The sequence below is a fragment of the Hypanus sabinus genome, chromosome 22 (assembly GCF_030144855.1).
Source record: "Hypanus sabinus isolate sHypSab1 chromosome 22, sHypSab1.hap1, whole genome shotgun sequence".
Lineage (NCBI taxonomy): Eukaryota > Metazoa > Chordata > Chondrichthyes > Myliobatiformes > Dasyatidae > Hypanus > Hypanus sabinus.
Window position 1 is genome coordinate 32,047,526 of NC_082727.1, and position 17,174 is coordinate 32,064,699.

General features: G+C 39.9%; 1 pseudogene; it reads right to left on the minus strand.

Annotated features, from left to right (window-relative positions):
- Positions 1–1,095: 1,095 nt before the first annotated feature.
- LOC132379820 (sin3 histone deacetylase corepressor complex component SDS3-like) lies at positions 1,096–2,045 on the minus strand (annotated as a pseudogene).
- Between the last annotated feature and the right edge of the window lie 15,129 nt (positions 2,046–17,174).

Below are 17,174 nucleotides of genomic sequence, written 5' to 3' on the forward strand. Positions count from 1 at the left end.
TTACTTTCGGATTTCAATTTCAAATGCTACCTTTTTAACACTGTAAGTTGAGTGTCCCTTATCTAAGCTGCTTGGTGTCTAAAGTCTCTCTGATTTTGGATATTTTTCATATTTTGGAATATATAATGAAATTGCTTGAGATCGCCATCATTTCCAACTCTGAATTTATGTGCCACCATAAAACAATAAAGCTGTCTTTGTCTTACCCTTGTTCACCACACATATGTAGTTAATAAAATTATTGCACACTTTTAATATAATTAAAATATAATATGTGTAGTGTAACAAAAGCAACACCGCAGCATTTGTGAGAAGATTTGAATTAGATGTCCAAAAGCTACAAAGAATGTCAGGCTTTCAATCTCCAGTTACAATGTCATGTTTCAATTAAAATGCACTATATTTGTATTTTACTTTCTTTATATTTTATATAAAATATAAAAATGGCTTTGCAGACTTATTGTGTTATATTTTCATAAGTGCCAATCTTGACAAAGTTATCAATGAATTTCTCTTTTACTTTTCGTTGTGTATGCGTCCTGGCTACACAACAATGCTATTAATGAAAACGCTGGAGACGGGAGCTAAGTTTCATGGTTCTTTACTGGCAGAATCCGAACTTTACACACAAGTGCATATAAATACATGCCTAATAACGCACACTCAATATGCGCCTAATAGCACATTCAACAAAGTGTTACTAAAACATAAAGTAGTCCCTTATTAAACTATAAGCTATACGGTACACTCCTCTCCTTTTATTTTAATAGTGTATCAACTTTTTTACTCCGGCACTATGCTAAACAAATATGTTTACCCTTAACATACAAACACCTACTATTTGTTTACTTAATAACTTAATAATATCAAATTGTAACAAAGTAACATAATAGTATCAAATTATAACAAGTCATTTTTTTTACTTTTGATCTAAGACCTATTTATGACTCAGGTCTCTGGGGAGGGGGATCTTCTCTGCCTCTCCAGGTAATGTCTGTCAATAACTTGTTTGTTTTAATACAGATTTCCATGTAAAAGTCATGAAAAGTTGATCTTTAAGCATAGGGAGTTAAGAAAACATGGACATCCAACTTGCTAAGAGTTCTCGGCAGCAGTTCGCCTCCATATAATGAAGACTCCTCTGTGCATCTGTCCTAGATATATACGCATCTTTGTGCTATCAGTTGTCTTCCTTACCCATATCTCATTTGTTCCAACTGAGCTAATTACACAGTTAACCTCATATTCTCCTTAGATTCCAAATAGATAGCCTGACCTTTATGATACCATCTCTTATCATAATATGACTTTCCATCTCCTATTTGTGCTTCATATCTTTGTGCTGGTGATTCAGCAAGAATGCTGGCAGGATGCTCAGGAGAAGACAGAGATGTTGGTTTTTTCGGAGAATTAAGCTTATTGAAAGTTCGCAGATCTTCCATTATCAGTTCATCTGTTAACAAGTAATTTAACTGTGCAGGTGCAGGTTTTTGTCTTTTGTCTGTAATTGGAACAGGGTCATTAGTTCTCCTCCTCAGTTTCCGAGTCATTATTGGCTTTACCTCCATAGAATCTCCTGTGAGTTCCATTGTTTGTCTCTCATTCTCAATCATCTTTTTCTTTTCTTCCAACTCAATCTTTTTATCTTCAAATTCCTTCACTGCTGTTTTCTTCTCTTTAATATAATTCTTTTACACTTGTTCTGTTGCCAGTTGCAGAGAAAGCTCTGCATTTTGTATTCCTTCCTTGTATTGTTGATCTAGTTTCTTCATTCTTTTCTGATACTCCTGCAAAGTGCCTTCCTGTAACTGCTGTAGCTGTCTTTTGAGAGATGTCATTTTCTCATGGTACATCTGCTCTTTTATTTCCAGGTAGTCTTCACCATCCTGCTTATTGGCAATATCTGTCTCCCTTGCATCTTCTGTATCTTCACCTGAGTTGTGGCCAAAGATACTGCGTTCGTCCTCATCGTCAACGCTGTCTAGCTCCTCATCGTCGTTGTAATAGTTGACAATGGATGAGAGGAGAGCTGTGGACATCTTGCCCGCTGAGCGGCTCTCTTGTTGACACATCTAGTGCCTTAATGGTATGCCAATCCCACTGGATTTTCCTGAGCCATTTGCGTTCCAGTAACGGTGGTCCTCCATTTTTCAGTACATAGAGGTTCAGCTGCCATGTTTTGTCTCCGTAGGTCACTGTCACTTCAATTTTACCTTTGGGATGCACTCTCTGCCCTGTGTAAGTCTTTAGCAGTAGTTTAGTTTGTTTCAGAGGTATGTGAAAAAACAGTCATTTGTAGTCGTGTACAGAGATCACTATTAAAGCTGAGCCTGTGTTTGACTCCATTTTCAATCTCACGCCTGCCACTTGTGGAGTGATCCATATTACTCTTCGATTATCTGTCTCTTTCACACTGTGAAGTTGCAGACAAGACAATTCACTTTTGTATGAGTCGTTTTCATCAGAACTGCTTTCTTTCATTTTGTGTATATTGTTGTATTTTCCTTTGTGGTGTTTCTTGTTTTTCTGTATTTTGTCCCTTTTCTGCTGTTTACTAGCTTTGCATATTCTGCTAATGTGGCCCTGTTTGCCACAGTTACTGCATTTTTTGTCTTTAAACCAACAATCCTCTGGGTCATGTGGCATGTTCCCACAATGGTAACATTTCTTTCCTTCATTTCTGTTCAGTGACATTTTATTTGTAGTATCTCTGAAACACCCTGTGCTTCTGCTTCTAATGATATTGCAATGTTCAGCACCTTTTGTAAGGTAAGGTCTTTTTCACACAGGAGGTTCTTATGTGTGGTTTCACAGTGCATGCCACCTGACTGGCACCTCCTGACTGCAAGGGGATAGATGGGGCTGAGTTTGTCAGGTGTGTTCAAGAAGGATTCCTGACACAGTATGTGGACCGGCCAATGAGAGGAAAGGCTATACTGGATCTAGTTCTGGGTAATGAACCTGGTCAGGTTACAGACCTCTTGGTGGGGGAGCATTTTGGTGAGAGTGAGCACAACTCCCTTAGCTTCAGCATAGCTATGGAGAGGGATAAAATCAGACGAAATAGTAAAGTGCTTAACTGGGGAAGGTTTAACTTTGAAGGGATGAGGCAGGAACTAGCGAGAGTATATTGGAAACAGATGTTCAAAGGGGAAAGCACAGAAGTAATGTGGGAGAAGTTTAGGGACCACTTGAGCTGGGTTCAGAATAGGTTTGTCCCACTGAGGCAAGGAAAAAATGGTAGGAACCGGGAACTGTGGCTGAGGAAACATGTGAGGCAACTTGTCAAGAGGAAATAGGAAGCATATGGAAGATATAAGAAGCAGGAAGTAGGAGGGGCTTATGAGAAATATAGGGTAGCCAGGAAGGAGCTAAAGAAAGGACTTAGGAGAGCTCGAAGGGGGCATGAGAAGGCCGTGGCAAATAGGATTAAGGAGAACCCCAAGGCATTCTATGCGTATGTGAAGAATAGGAGGATGACGAGAAAGAAGGTGGGACGACTAAAGGATAAAGAGGGCAACATGTGCCTGGAAACGGAGGAGGTTGGGAAGGTCCTAAATGAATACTTTGCTTCAGTATTTACAAGTGCAAAAGATCTTGATTAGGATGAGATCGAAGTAGAGCGGGCCTGTGTGCTGGACAATGTGGAGATTAAGGAAGAAGAAGTGCTGGATTGTCTTAAAAACATTAAGATTGATAAATCCCCAGGGCTGGATATGATACAGCCCAGATTGTTGTGGGAATTGAGAGAAGAGATCGCAGGAGCATTAGCTTTGAATCCTCTTTGGCTGCAGGGGAAGTGCCGGAGGACTGGAGAATGGCAAATGTAGTTCCCTTGTTTAAAAAAGGTAGTAGGGAGAAACCTGGGAACTTATAGGCTGGTGAGTCTTGCGTCAGTGGTATGCAAACTACTGGAAAGGATTCTTAAGGATAGGATCTACGAGTCTTTGGAGAAGTACAGTCTACTCATGGATAGTCAACATGGCTTTGAGAAGGGAAGATCATGCCTCATGAGCCTGATTGAGTTTTTTGAAGAAGTAACAAAAGAAATTGATGAGGGTAGGGCAATGCATGTGGTCTACATGGACTTTAGCAAAGCAATTGACAAGGTCCCTCATGAGACACTCATCCAGAAAATCATGAGGCATGGGATAAGTTGAACCTTGACTATTTGGATCAAAAATTGGCTTAAAGGAAGAAAGCAGTGGGTAGTTGTGGAAGGGAAGTAATCTGCCTGGAGGTCAGTGACTAGTGGAATGCCACAGGGATCTGTCCTGGGACCCCTGCTATTTGTGATTTTTATAAATGACCTAGATGTAGAGGCAGAAGGATGGGTAAGTAAGTTTGCGGACGACACGAAGATTGGAGGAGTTGTGGATGGAGCTGTAGGTTGTCGAAGGTTACAAGAGGATATAGACAGGCTGCAGAGTTGGGCAGAAAAATGGCAGATGGAGTTCAATCCGGACAAGTGTGAGGTGATGCATTTTGGAAGAACAAACCAGAAGACTGAGTACAGGATTAATGGTTAGTTACTTAAGAGTGTGGATGAACAAAGGGACCTTGGGGTTCAAATCCATGCATCCGTCAAGGTGGCTGCACTGGTTGATAGGGTTGTTAAGAAGGCCTATGGGATGCTAGGCTTCAATAACAGGGGGATTGAGTTCAAGAGTAGAGAGGTCATGTTGCAACTCTACAAATCTCTGGTGAGACCGCACTTAGAGTATTGTGTTCAATTCTGGTCACCTCATTATAGGAAGGATGTGGAAGCTATGGAGAAGGTGCAGAGGAGATTTACCAGGATGTTGCCTGGTTTGGAGAACAAGTCATATGAAGCAAGGTTAGCAGAGCTGGGACTTTTCTCTTTGGAGTGCAGAAGAATGAGAGGGGGCTTGATAGAGGTCTAGAAGATTATGAGAGGCATAGATAGAGTGGATAGTCAGTACCTGTTTCCCAGGGCACCAATAGCAAACACCAGAGGGCATATGTACAAAATTAAGGGAGGGAAGCTTAGGGGAGACACCAGAGGTAAGTTTTTTACACAGAGGGTTGTGAGTGCCTGGGATGACTTGCCAGGGATGATGGTGGAGGCTAAAACATTGGGGTTATTTAAGAGCCTCTTGTACAGGCACATGGATGAAAGAAAAATGGAGGGTTATGGGGTAGTGTGGGTTTAGTACTTTTTTTAAAGGATTATATGGGTTGGCACAACATGGAGGGCTGAAGGGCCTGTACTGTGCTGTAGTGTTCTATGGTGTATGTATCCTGCTCTTGGTTTAATGAGTCTCTGTAAAACATGTCAGCTTTAAATTATATAAGACCACAAGGTATAGGAACAGAATTTAGCCATTTGGACTATAAGTCTGCTCTGGCATTCTATCATGGCTGCTTTATTGCCCCTCTCAACTCTATTCTCCTGCCTTCTCCCTGTAACCTTTGACACCCTGTCTAATCAAGAACCTCTCAATCTCCACTTTAAGTATATTAAATGACATGGTGCTGAATTCCATAGATTTACTAAACTCTGGTTATACTCCTCATCTCTGTTCTAAATGGACATCCCACTCTTCTGAGGCTGTTGCCTCTGGTTTTAGATTCCCCTACTATTGGAAACATCCTCTCCACATCTACTGAATCTACATTTTTCCATATTTAATCGATTTCAATGACATCTCCCCACTCCTCCATTCTTCTAAGCTCCTGCAAGTTAACCTTAAGGGAATCCTGCACAAGGTCTCTCAAGTCTCTTTGCACCTCTGATTTTTGCATATTCTTCCTGGTTAGAAAATAGTATATGCCTTTATTCTACCAAAGTGCAAAGTCTGCTCTGGCATTCTATCATGGCTGCTTTATTGCCCCTCTCAACTCTATTCTCCTGCCTTCTCCCTGTAACCTTTGACACCCTGTCTAATCAAGAACCTCTCAATCTCCACTTTAAGTATATTAAATGACATGGTGCTGAATTCCATAGATTTACTAAACTCTGGTTATACTCCTCATCTCTGTTCTAAATGGACATCCCACTCTTCTGAGGCTGTTGCCTCTGGTTTTAGATTCCCCTACTATTGGAAACATCCTCTCCACATCTACTGAATCTACATTTTTCCATATTTAATCGATTTCAATGACATCTCCCCACTCCTCCATTCTTCTAAGCTCCTGCAAGTTAACCTTAAGGGAATCCTGCACAAGGTCTCTCAAGTCTCTTTGCACCTCTGATTTTTGCATATTCTTCCTGGTTAGAAAATAGTATATGCCTTTATTCTACCAAAGTGCAAAATCCATCTTCCACTTCTTTGCCCATTCTCCCAATCTGTAAGTCCTTCGGTAGTGTGGTAAACTATGTATACCTGTCTGGATACGCCCCCTGCTGACTGCTCCTGTTGCTCCTTCCACAGACCCCTGTATAAAGGCGATTGGGGCACTGCTCCTCCCTCAGTCTCCGAGATGTCGTGCTCTCTTTTTAGCTTTTTGCTAATAAAAGCCTATCATTCACTTCCTGTCTCCGAGAGTTATTGATGGTGCATCAGGTAGACAATCTTCTACCTGTGCTGGGATATTTTCTGTAATACTGTGGGATCTTATCTTGTTTAGCAGTTTCATTAGAGGCACCTTGTCAGAGACCTTCTCAAAATTGCAGAAAACACCATCCACTGACTCTCCTTTGTCTATCCTGCCTGTTTCTTCCTCAAAGAATTCCAACAAATTTATCAGGCAAGATCTCCCTTTAAGGAAACCATGCTAACTTGGCCTATTTTATCATGTGCTTCCAAGTAGCATGGAAGTTCATCCTTAATAATGGACTCCAACATCTTTCTATATACAAAAGTCAGGCTAAATGCCCTATAATTTTCTTGTATCTGTCTCCCTTCCTTCTTGAAGAATGGAGTGACATTCACAGTTTTGCAATCCTCCGGACACATTCCAGAATCTAGTGTTTCTTGAAAATTCAGTACTAATCCAGAATCTCTTCAGCTAGCCACCTTTTTCTGAACTCTGGGTCCATCTGCTCCAGGTGACTTATCTACCTTTAGACCTTTCAGCTTGCTAAGCACATTCTCAGTAATAGTAACTACACTCACTTTTGATCCTGATACTCTTGTATTTTTAGCATACTGCCAGTGTCTTCCATAGTGAAGATGGACACAAAATATTTATGTTTGTTTACCATTTCTTTGTCCCTCATTACTACTTCTATGACCTCATTTTCCAATGGCCCAGTTTTGTATTTCTTTTACTCTTTAAATAGCTGAAATTAAAAAATGGTGTCCTTTTATATTATTGGATAGCTTACATTCAGATTTCATCTTTTCACTCATCAGTTCCGTACACATCACCATTTTTGACTTGATCCCATGTTACACTTCAACTCATCCAACACTAACTGTAATTTTGCCTTATCATCTGCCTGACCTTCCTCATGGACTTGCTACACACTACCTCCACTTGTATACCAACTACCCCATCCTCAGCCCTATCATTCAAATTCCCACCCCCCTGCCAAATTAGTTTAAACCCTCCCCAGCAGCTCTTGCAAATCTGCCTGCAAAGATATTGGTCCCCCAAGGGTTCAGATGTAACCCATCCCTTTTTTTAATGGGGCACACCATCTCTGGAAGAGATCCCAGTAATCCAAAAATCTGAAACCATGCCCCCACACCAATTCCTCTGTCATGCATTTTTCTGCCAAATCTTCTTATTCTTACCCTGAGTGGCATGAGGCAAGGGGCGTGCTTTCAGTAATCCATGGATTACTATCCTGAAGGTCCTGCTTTTCAGCTCTTTTATTTAACTCCCTATAATCTCTCTTCAGGACTTTTTCTTAGTTGTGCCGTTGGTACCAATATGTATCACAGCTTCTGCGTGCTCACCTTTCCCCTTTAGAATGCTGTAGTCCTGATCTGAGTCATCCCTGACCGTGGCACCTGGGAAGCAACGTACCATTCAGGATTCTCTGACATCCACGGAGTCTCCTGTTTTCTGCTCTAAATATGGAATCCCATATCACAGCTGCACATCCCTTCCCTGAGCCACAGAGCTGGACTCGTTGCCAGAAATCTGATCACTGTGGCTTCCCCTGGTAGGTTCTCTCTCCCACCGCCACAAAGGCTTCCAAAATGGGATACCTATTATTGATGGAAATGTCCACCGAGGTGCTCTGCACTGGCTGCCTATTCCCTTTACTTCTGAAAGTTATCTAGGTACTTTCCTCCAGCAACTCCGGGGTGACTAACTCCCTGTAGTGCCTACCTATCAACTCCTCATTCTCCCATACTAGCTGAAAGCCATTGAGCTGCAGCTTCAGTACCTTAACATGGTCTCTAAGGAGCTGTGGCTCAAAGTACCTCATGCAGATGCAGTCATTAAGGAGAATGGAACTCTCCCAGAGTTCCCAAATCTCATACAAATAAAATACCACTTGCTTTAGAGCCATTCTCCCTGCACTAGCTATGTAATGATAGGCAAAAAAAGAAAATAAACTAGAAACTTAGAGCCTCGGTCTTTGTCTGTTTTCGCCCAAGTCTCATGAGCCAAAGCCAGACCAATCTTAACACTGCTCTGCTTATATCTAGTTTCTTTTTATTAGCCTTTGGTGAGTGCTGAAGAGATCATTATGATTGAGGCCCATAGAAAGTCCTAATAGGTCCCAAGGTCTTTTTCAAACCTTGCTTGCTGCAGCAAAACAAGTGACTGCTCACAAATGCTGTGGACACTCACCACCTAACGCCCCTGCCAGACTGCAAATAAAATCAGAAGAATATCACTGGGACTGGTAGTGTTGCGTCCCAAAGAGAAAATGGATAGGGGGGTGTCTTTTTGCAAGTGAAGGAGGCTGAGGAGTGTCTTATAGAAGTTTATGAAATAGTCAGAGGCACAGCTAAAGTGGATGGTCATAGTCCTTTTTCCCCAGAGTAGCAAAATCTGGAACTAGGAACTTAGATTGAAGGTAAGAGAGCACATTTTTCCACACAGCATGTGATGGGAGAGTGGATTGTGCTGACAGAGGGAGTGGTAGAGGTGGGTATTATCCGACATTAGTTGGATTCAAGGACAGGAAGGATTTAGAAGGATCTGGGCCAAATGCAGGCAAGTAGGACTTGATAAGTATTTTGTTTGGCATGGGTGAATTGGGCTGAAGAGCCCGTTTCCATGCAGCACAACTCTGATTCCATCACTCTGCGACCCAGAAACATAATATATGTTTAAGCTTGCAAATACTTTTAAGTCAGAAAAATTATGCTCACCTTCTAATATAGACTAGCAGTTTGTAAAATTATGTTTAAGTCATCTGGCTTGTTCATTGCACTAGGGCAGAGTTGTTGTCCCACTCTGCTCCAGTAGTTTGGTTTATGCTTGCTACACAGTACATAAACTTCAGCTGCACTGAACATGCATTTCAAGCATATCGTCTTTCTCCACAACATTTGTCTGATTGCATTTATCTATCCAATCTTTTTATCTTGCCATCTATTGAATATTTCAATCGAATTCATGAGCATATGTACAAAATAGTCTGATCTGAAATCATCGTTGTGTTGAATCTCAACTTCCATTGACCTTGAGCATTGCTCTTTCCTTTGAGATCAAGGTCACAAAATTCACAGTTATGAATATGATTTAATGCAAGTACTGCAAAATATTGAATGTGCATTGATTAATGTACTTACATCATATGACATATACCTTGAAAAATATTGAGTTTCTGAACTAGATAAAAATCACCAATTATAATATGTACCTTCATCTTTATGTACTTAATGTTATGAGGTCCTACGCATAGGTTCTCAGAAGCATTGTTCAGAAGCCAAAGTTTTTTCATGCTTATTATGAAGTTATTTCAGCACAGGGATTATACTGTGTACAATAATGGAAAACAAAATGATTACAATTTAATAAAATGTTGGTAAAATGAATGCTGGAAATATTACATTGAATCCTAATCTATTGTTTTGCAGCTTTGAATGATGCAGTCATGTGAACACTGCATGACAAAAATACAATCAAGGTAAGCTATTCAGTATGAAATTCATATATTATATTCAGAAAGACTGTATTGGCAGATAATGAATTACTAGGTGTAACACAATAAGTACTGTGTAGCAATAACATTTTTGTTACAATAAAATATTTAATGCAGAACAGATCTTCCATTTTACTGAGCTCATATTGCAAAAAAAGTATGTATTTAATAGATTCATCATATTACATTTGGTATTTTTCTCTACGTGTTTCAAGTGAGAGAAATGGAATTTTAGTTCCATCATTCATAGGTATAATATTGAATAGTCATTGAATGATCGATTTGGTATACCACAGCAGATGGCCATTTGGCCCATTGTGACCATGTCAACTAGGAAAAAAAATATTTCAGAATGCATGAAGTTTGGTGATGTTATGGATAGTGTAGTAAGTTGGCATAAGGACATGGACAGCATGCAAAGCTAGGCTGAGAAGTGACAGAAAAGTATGAAGTGATATCCCTTGTAAGGTTGAACTTGGAAGCCAGAATACATAATTAATAGCAGAATTCTTAGCAATCTGCAGGAGCAGAGGGATCTTGGAGTCAAAGTCCATATATCCCTCAAAGTTGCCATGCAAGTTGTTAGGATGGTTAAGAAAAGGTATGGTGCGTTGGCATGATTAACTTATTTCCACTTGGCATGATTAACTTATTATTATTTAATTATTTATGGTTTTATATTGCTATATTTCTACACTATACTTGGTTGGCATAGCTGTAAGAAAACCCAATTTCCCTCAGGATCAATAAAGTATGTGTGTCTGTCTGTTGGGGCACTGAGTTCAAGAGCTGTGGGGTAATGTTGCAGCTCTATAAAACCCGATTTAGACAAGACTTGGAATATTGTGCTGAGTTCCGGTCTCCTCACACGAAGAATGTGGAAGCATTAGAGATGGTATGGAGGAGATTTAGCAGTCTGCTGCCTGGATTAGAGAAAATGTCTTATGAGGAACAATTGAGTGAGCTAGAACCTTTCTCTTTGGAGCAAAGGAGGATGAGAGACAAATTACTGGAGATGTATAAGATTATTAGAGACATATAGATAGAGTGGACAGCCAGCACATTATTTCCAAGGTGGAAATGGCTAATACCAGAGAACATCCTTTTAAGGTGAGTGGAAGAAAGTTTAGGGGAAATGTCAGAGATGTTTTTTACACAGAGATTAATAAGTGCCTGGAATACACAGCCAAGTATGGTGGTGGAAGCAAATATACTGTATTAGGGACATTTAAGAAGCTCTTAGATAGGTGTATGGATGAAAGTAAAATAGAGGGTAGGAGGAAAGGATTAGATCCATTGAGGAGTAGGTTAAAAGGTTGGCACATTATGAGCTGAAGGACATGTACTATGCTGTATTCTATATATTATTTCATTTGAACTAATCCCATTCTAGATCTGTAGCCTTTTGTGTTGTGGTACTTTAAGTGCTTATGAAGATACTTTTGAAATGTGATGTGAGTTTCTGCTTCTTTCTTCAGAGAGTGAGTTTAAAATCCCTCTTCATCTTTTAAATGATCTTTTTCTTTAATCCTTCCACACATACGTTTCCACTGCACCTTCACCAGGTATTTCATAATTTTAAACAAATTAATATTATGCATTATGTTGTTGTAAGTAAAGCATTATGTTGTTAAGTGCCATGCGCAAGACCTACAGTCATTTCAAAAAAAGAATTGATGTTTTCCAACATATCCAACTTTGCAGTCCAGCAATTAACAAAAGAACTTGAACACTGAAAAAAGGAAAACTGTTGAATTTTGCTTATTTTGTGAAGCTCTTTGGTTAGCTTCAGTCCAAATAGGATTACATCTTTCTTACTCTTGTTCCTGTCTTGCACTTTCTCACAGTATCAACAAAGCAATAACTTTTCTAAGTATCTGATTTGCAATCACAATATTCAATATGAACTCAATGTCCACCAGTTGCAATACTTTACCTAGTGAATCAACCTAGCAGTTAGGTGTTCAAAAATATTAGCTTACTCTTTTTCTTTGTCATTAATCTGTTGTTCACAAAATATAAAGGGAAATTAACAAGTACACCGCAGTAATTTATAATTTATTTATGAAACCTCCTGGTTTCCTTGGCTGCGTAAGTCCAGGGAAGACAACTTCCAGCCCCACTAAACTCATAAGATTGTAATAGACAATACACCACATGTGATTAAAAGATTATCTTTATAATACTTAATTTGACTATAAGGTTATTAAAGAAAAGAGCAGAAAAAAAAAGAAAAGAGCCCGTTTTAATGAAACAGTCTAACGTGCACAAGTTGGAGCTCACAGTTTCTCCATATTCACCGATCCTCAATCAATTTCACCCTTGCCTTCGTCAAATCACAGTCCCGCTCCAGGTCGAATCCTACGACCTCTTCTCCCCAGCGTCTTCTCTCTTCATCTCCTCTCGAACAAAGCCCCAAGCCCAACCTTAGAGTCCCTCACCAGAGAAACCTCCCCTTATTCAACCATCCTAATTGGATGGCACAAATTTCTCCTCATCTCTTATCTTCAGCAATAACTCAAACAAGCTGAAAATAAGCTGCTGTTACCAAACTGCGAAAATGAAATGCTGATGACATAATAGTGAAACTATGAACCAGGACATTACAATTCTTTATTTGTTTATTTATTTTATTTAGTGATACAACAAGCAGCAGGCCCTTCTGGCCCATCAACCCGCACTGCCCAGCAACCCACCTATTTAACCACAGGACAATCACAGGACAATTTCCAATGACCTATTAATCAACTATCTAATATGTCTTTGGACAATGGGAGGAAACTGGAGCATCCAGAGAAAACCCATGGGGTCATGGAGAGAATATACAGATTCCTTTGGACAGCGGTGGGGACATGATTGTACCACTACCAACCACATTAATATTCAACATATTACTTTTTTGGAATATGATGTATGCTTACTTGACCAATCATTGGAGCTGACTACAAAGAATAAGATTTGGAAGGGGTTTTATTTCTTTCAACAGATCAATGGTTTAATAAATAGTTTGTGGAGGAGAATAAATGAGGTCTTTACTGCAACATGTGGATTGATTCTATCCTGACAAACGATTTGTATGGCATGGATCAATGTGACAAGATTGAAACGTGATCACACGTTCAGGGAGGAAATTGAACTCTCATAGTACATAAAGAACTGTATTATGTATTTGTAGTCCATTGATTTAGAATACAATGATCGTTGTAGATTAAAATACTTTTAATAAAACCTAACGATATTGTAAAGGAAATCAATTATAGAACAAACAATATGATGACTGAACATTTCTCAATTAAATCGGATTAAAATGGCCTTTGTATTGATGCCATTTATAAATGCACTGAGCCTTAACTATAATGGTTTCTTTGTTAAAGCTCAGGTTTTGTGAAGGTCATGGATGTGACACTGGTGCAGTAGTCGACGAAGTATGCTTAAGAATCGTGTCATCTTTCAAATTAGTTGCTGAATGTTTTCCAGCGGATATTCAGCTGGTGTAAAGAGGCTGCATGTTTGCCTGTAATCAGCTTCCGGACTTCAGAAAATCATGGAAATATATTGATAAGATGAGAACATGATTTTCCTCAAAAGTCACTTCCTGTGCTTTGAATTTTTTTTCTGGAATGGGCTGTTATGACGGCCATTGCTGGACTGCTCATGTTATTCCAGGAATTCAGTTAGTCTCTTGTGCATGTGTGTTTGTTTGGTGCCAGCATAAAATCTATAGTGAGTGATGTTATTCCTCATGCTGCAGTCCTTTCTGAGCATTGCAGGGGAACTCTAGCCTGAGAATGAGCATCATTGGTCACTGCCAGGACAACTAGGGAGTGCCAGGTGTGAGAACCATTCAACCTGTATTTTTAGCCTTATGACAGCCCTCATCTAGAGGGTACTGTTCAACTCCTGGTTACGTCCAAGTCACAGTACCCAACTTACCAATTCAGCATCTCCACACCCGACAATCCGATCTACTTTCTCCCAGTTTCCTCACCCTCGCACATCATCTAAAGGGCCAATCACTGCTTCCCAACATCTTCCTTGCATGGTGGGGGGATAGGGTCATTCATTGCTTCTCAATACTCTCCGAACAACCCCTTTCCTCAACCCACCCCTGCACAGGCTGAATTGTCATTGTACTGGAACGGGTGGAAGGAGGGGGAAGGTGGAGATTTCATGCTTTTGCTTCTGCTTGTGCTTTGGGATTCTGACATTTCTGTCATTCATTCTTTGAATCGCTTGTGTTTGTGTGTATGTGTTGCTGAAAGCGATGAAAATATTCAGGTATGGACAGAAAACTGTGAAGTAATATGCATGCTAAGTCAGAATGAAAATCAGATTATCACTGACCTAGATAACATAAAATTTGTTGTTCTATGTTAGTAGTACAATGCAAAGATGTAAAATTATTATAAATTACAAAAATAGATAGTGCAAAAAAGGAATAATGTGGTAGTGTTCATGGGTGAATGGACCGTTCTGAAATCTAATGGTGGGGTGGAAGTATCAATTCCCAAACGCTGTGTCTTCAGACTCTTCTACCTCCCCTGTGATGGTAGTAACAAGAAGAGTGGATGTCCCGAGTGGTGAAGGTCTTTAGAATTACCACATTCTTGAGGCACCACTTCTTGAAGATACCCTCATGGTGGAGAGGGTTGAGCCCAGAAAAGAGCTAGCTAAGTCCATAATCCTCGTGCAGTCCTGTGCATCAGTACCTCTATACTAGGCTGTGATGTTATCAGTCGGATCTATAGAAGTTTATATAAGTCTTTGATGGCATACTGAATGTCCTCAAACTCCTAACAAAGTGGTGTTGTTGCTGTGCCTTTTTCATGATTGCAGGATTTGATGAGAAAAAGGAAAATCACTAACTTCTGACACTCAATGGAGTTATTGTCACTGATTCTTCCACCATGAGCATCCTGGAGATTACTGTTAACATCAATTCAAACAACCAGGTTAAAATCCGTGGCTACAGGAGTACCTCAGAGCCATGATCTCATCTTCTAATCCCTTAAAGCCATTACACTATCTGTAAAATCCACATTAGGAGTATGATAGAATATTCATACTTTGTCTGAATGAAAGCATCTCTAGCAATACTCAAAAGCTTGATTGTCAATTAGTTTTCTCGATTTACACTTCCATCAGCACACTCTCAAAGCATTCACACCCTCAGCCACTGGCAGTCCACAGCTGCAGGGTGTCCCATCTGCAAAATGTGCTGCAGTTGTTTGTTTAGTGGACTCGAGAACAACTCCCAAACCCTTGATCTTTACCACCAAGGACAAGACTATGAAATGCATAATGGCATTAGCTGCATGCTTTCCTCGGTCAGACTTAAAAATCTATAGGTCACGAACTTGGAATTCCTTACCAATTCTGTAGTGGACTGTTATGAATGTGGTTGATATCAGTTTCTCAATATTGTATAAGGCTGGGCGGTAAGTTCTGTCTTTGCTAGCAATGTAAACATTCTGCAAATTAATAAAAATCCAGTCTGTTTTCTTCAGCTTCAACAGTTGTGATCTTGAGGGTACACACAATCTGCTCAGGAATTAGTGGAATTTAACACTTATCTATCTTAAGATAACACCAAAAAATACCAAGGAGAAAATGGAATAATTTTGGGGTGAATGGAAATTTGATTTATCTTTTGTATTTTTCACAAGCATAAATGAATAACTATTTTACTTTGTAGCAGCTTTCAAGTTATTAAATGTGAACCAACCTTTCTAGACCTCATTGAAATGCATGTTAATTTATCAAAAAGTGTGTTAACAATTCAGGTTGACAAACTTTCATCAAGATCAGTTCTAAAAAAGTTATTGACCTGAAATATTCATTCTTAATTTCTTTGCCACAGGTGCTATAAAATCTTCTGAGTATCTCTAGAAACTTCTCTTTTTTTTCGGAGCCAGTGACATGGCACTGGTCTTGGACATTGTGGGGAAATCTGCAACGTACATTTAATGTCCCATTAATGTTGATTCAACATTATAATTTTCAATACTATTACTATGGCTTTTGCATAAATAATTCCAAAATGATATTCAAGTGACTATTTCTGACTTTGAAGAGATAAATTTGCAGATAGGCATGACAGAAATTAGAAATTAACCCTATTTCAGCAAGACTAGATTATTTATTGGATTTTTTCCATTGGTTACTGGTTACTGTACCCATGAAGTCATACTTTTTAATAGCTGGATACTTATGTAAACTATAGAATTGTTCCTCCTTCTCTCAACTCTTGAGCAGTTTCTGCCTTACATCCCAGGGCACTGGAATTCTCTCTTATGACCTCTCAAAATGTGGGATTGAGCTTCCAGTTAAGATGGCACCACTGAATGTGTGCAACAGCTTCTGGTAGTCAGAAAAATAAGATATCCAACTAAAAACATCACTAAAAATACCTTTTCTGTGGTAAATTTTGTTAAATTAACACCACAAACAGTGAGGGGGCGAGTAATGACAGAGGCGAGTTCAGAGGATATTCCAAGATGGTGTGTTGCAAAATCATTGCATTTGGAATTCTGATGCTCATACAGCTGGTGCAGGAGCAAGGCTGGTTGCTCTGGTGTTGAAAGCAGAAGCCAGGGCCTGGGTGGAGAAGTTTTGCTGCTTGTTCAACTGGCCGGGTGTGAGGTTGTATAGTACTGGGCACCAAGCTGATTTGAAGGATTTGAAAGTGGCTTTGGGCTGGGCAGCGAAATTGGAGTGAGTTACTGGGCAACGTGGTCAGGGCAAAGAAGCTTTCCTCTGAAGCTGGGTCCTAGCATGAGGTAATATTCACTGTTCAGACGTTGGCCCAGATTGGAAGCGAGGTCCGATTTTGTTCGCTCTCTGTGATCTTCACTCCTCTCTCCAGGGTGCAGAGCCTTTTACTGTTCCATTGTTGGGTCAATTTAAATGCCCCCCCCCCCCCCCCCGATAGACTGAGAAGACAGAGTCTTGGGATCTGGGATGAGAGCTAATTTCGATCATTCTCTGCAATGGTCATTTCCATGTTGTTAAGGCTATGAAGACCGTCCCGGCTGCTGTGCTCTATTGCCGCTAATGTGATGAGCTGATAAGTGAGGTTTTGGGCCTTTTCCAGGGTGCTGCAGGGTTTGGATCTGAGGACTCAATTTTGGTTCAGAACGCTGTTGTTCGCTTCAGT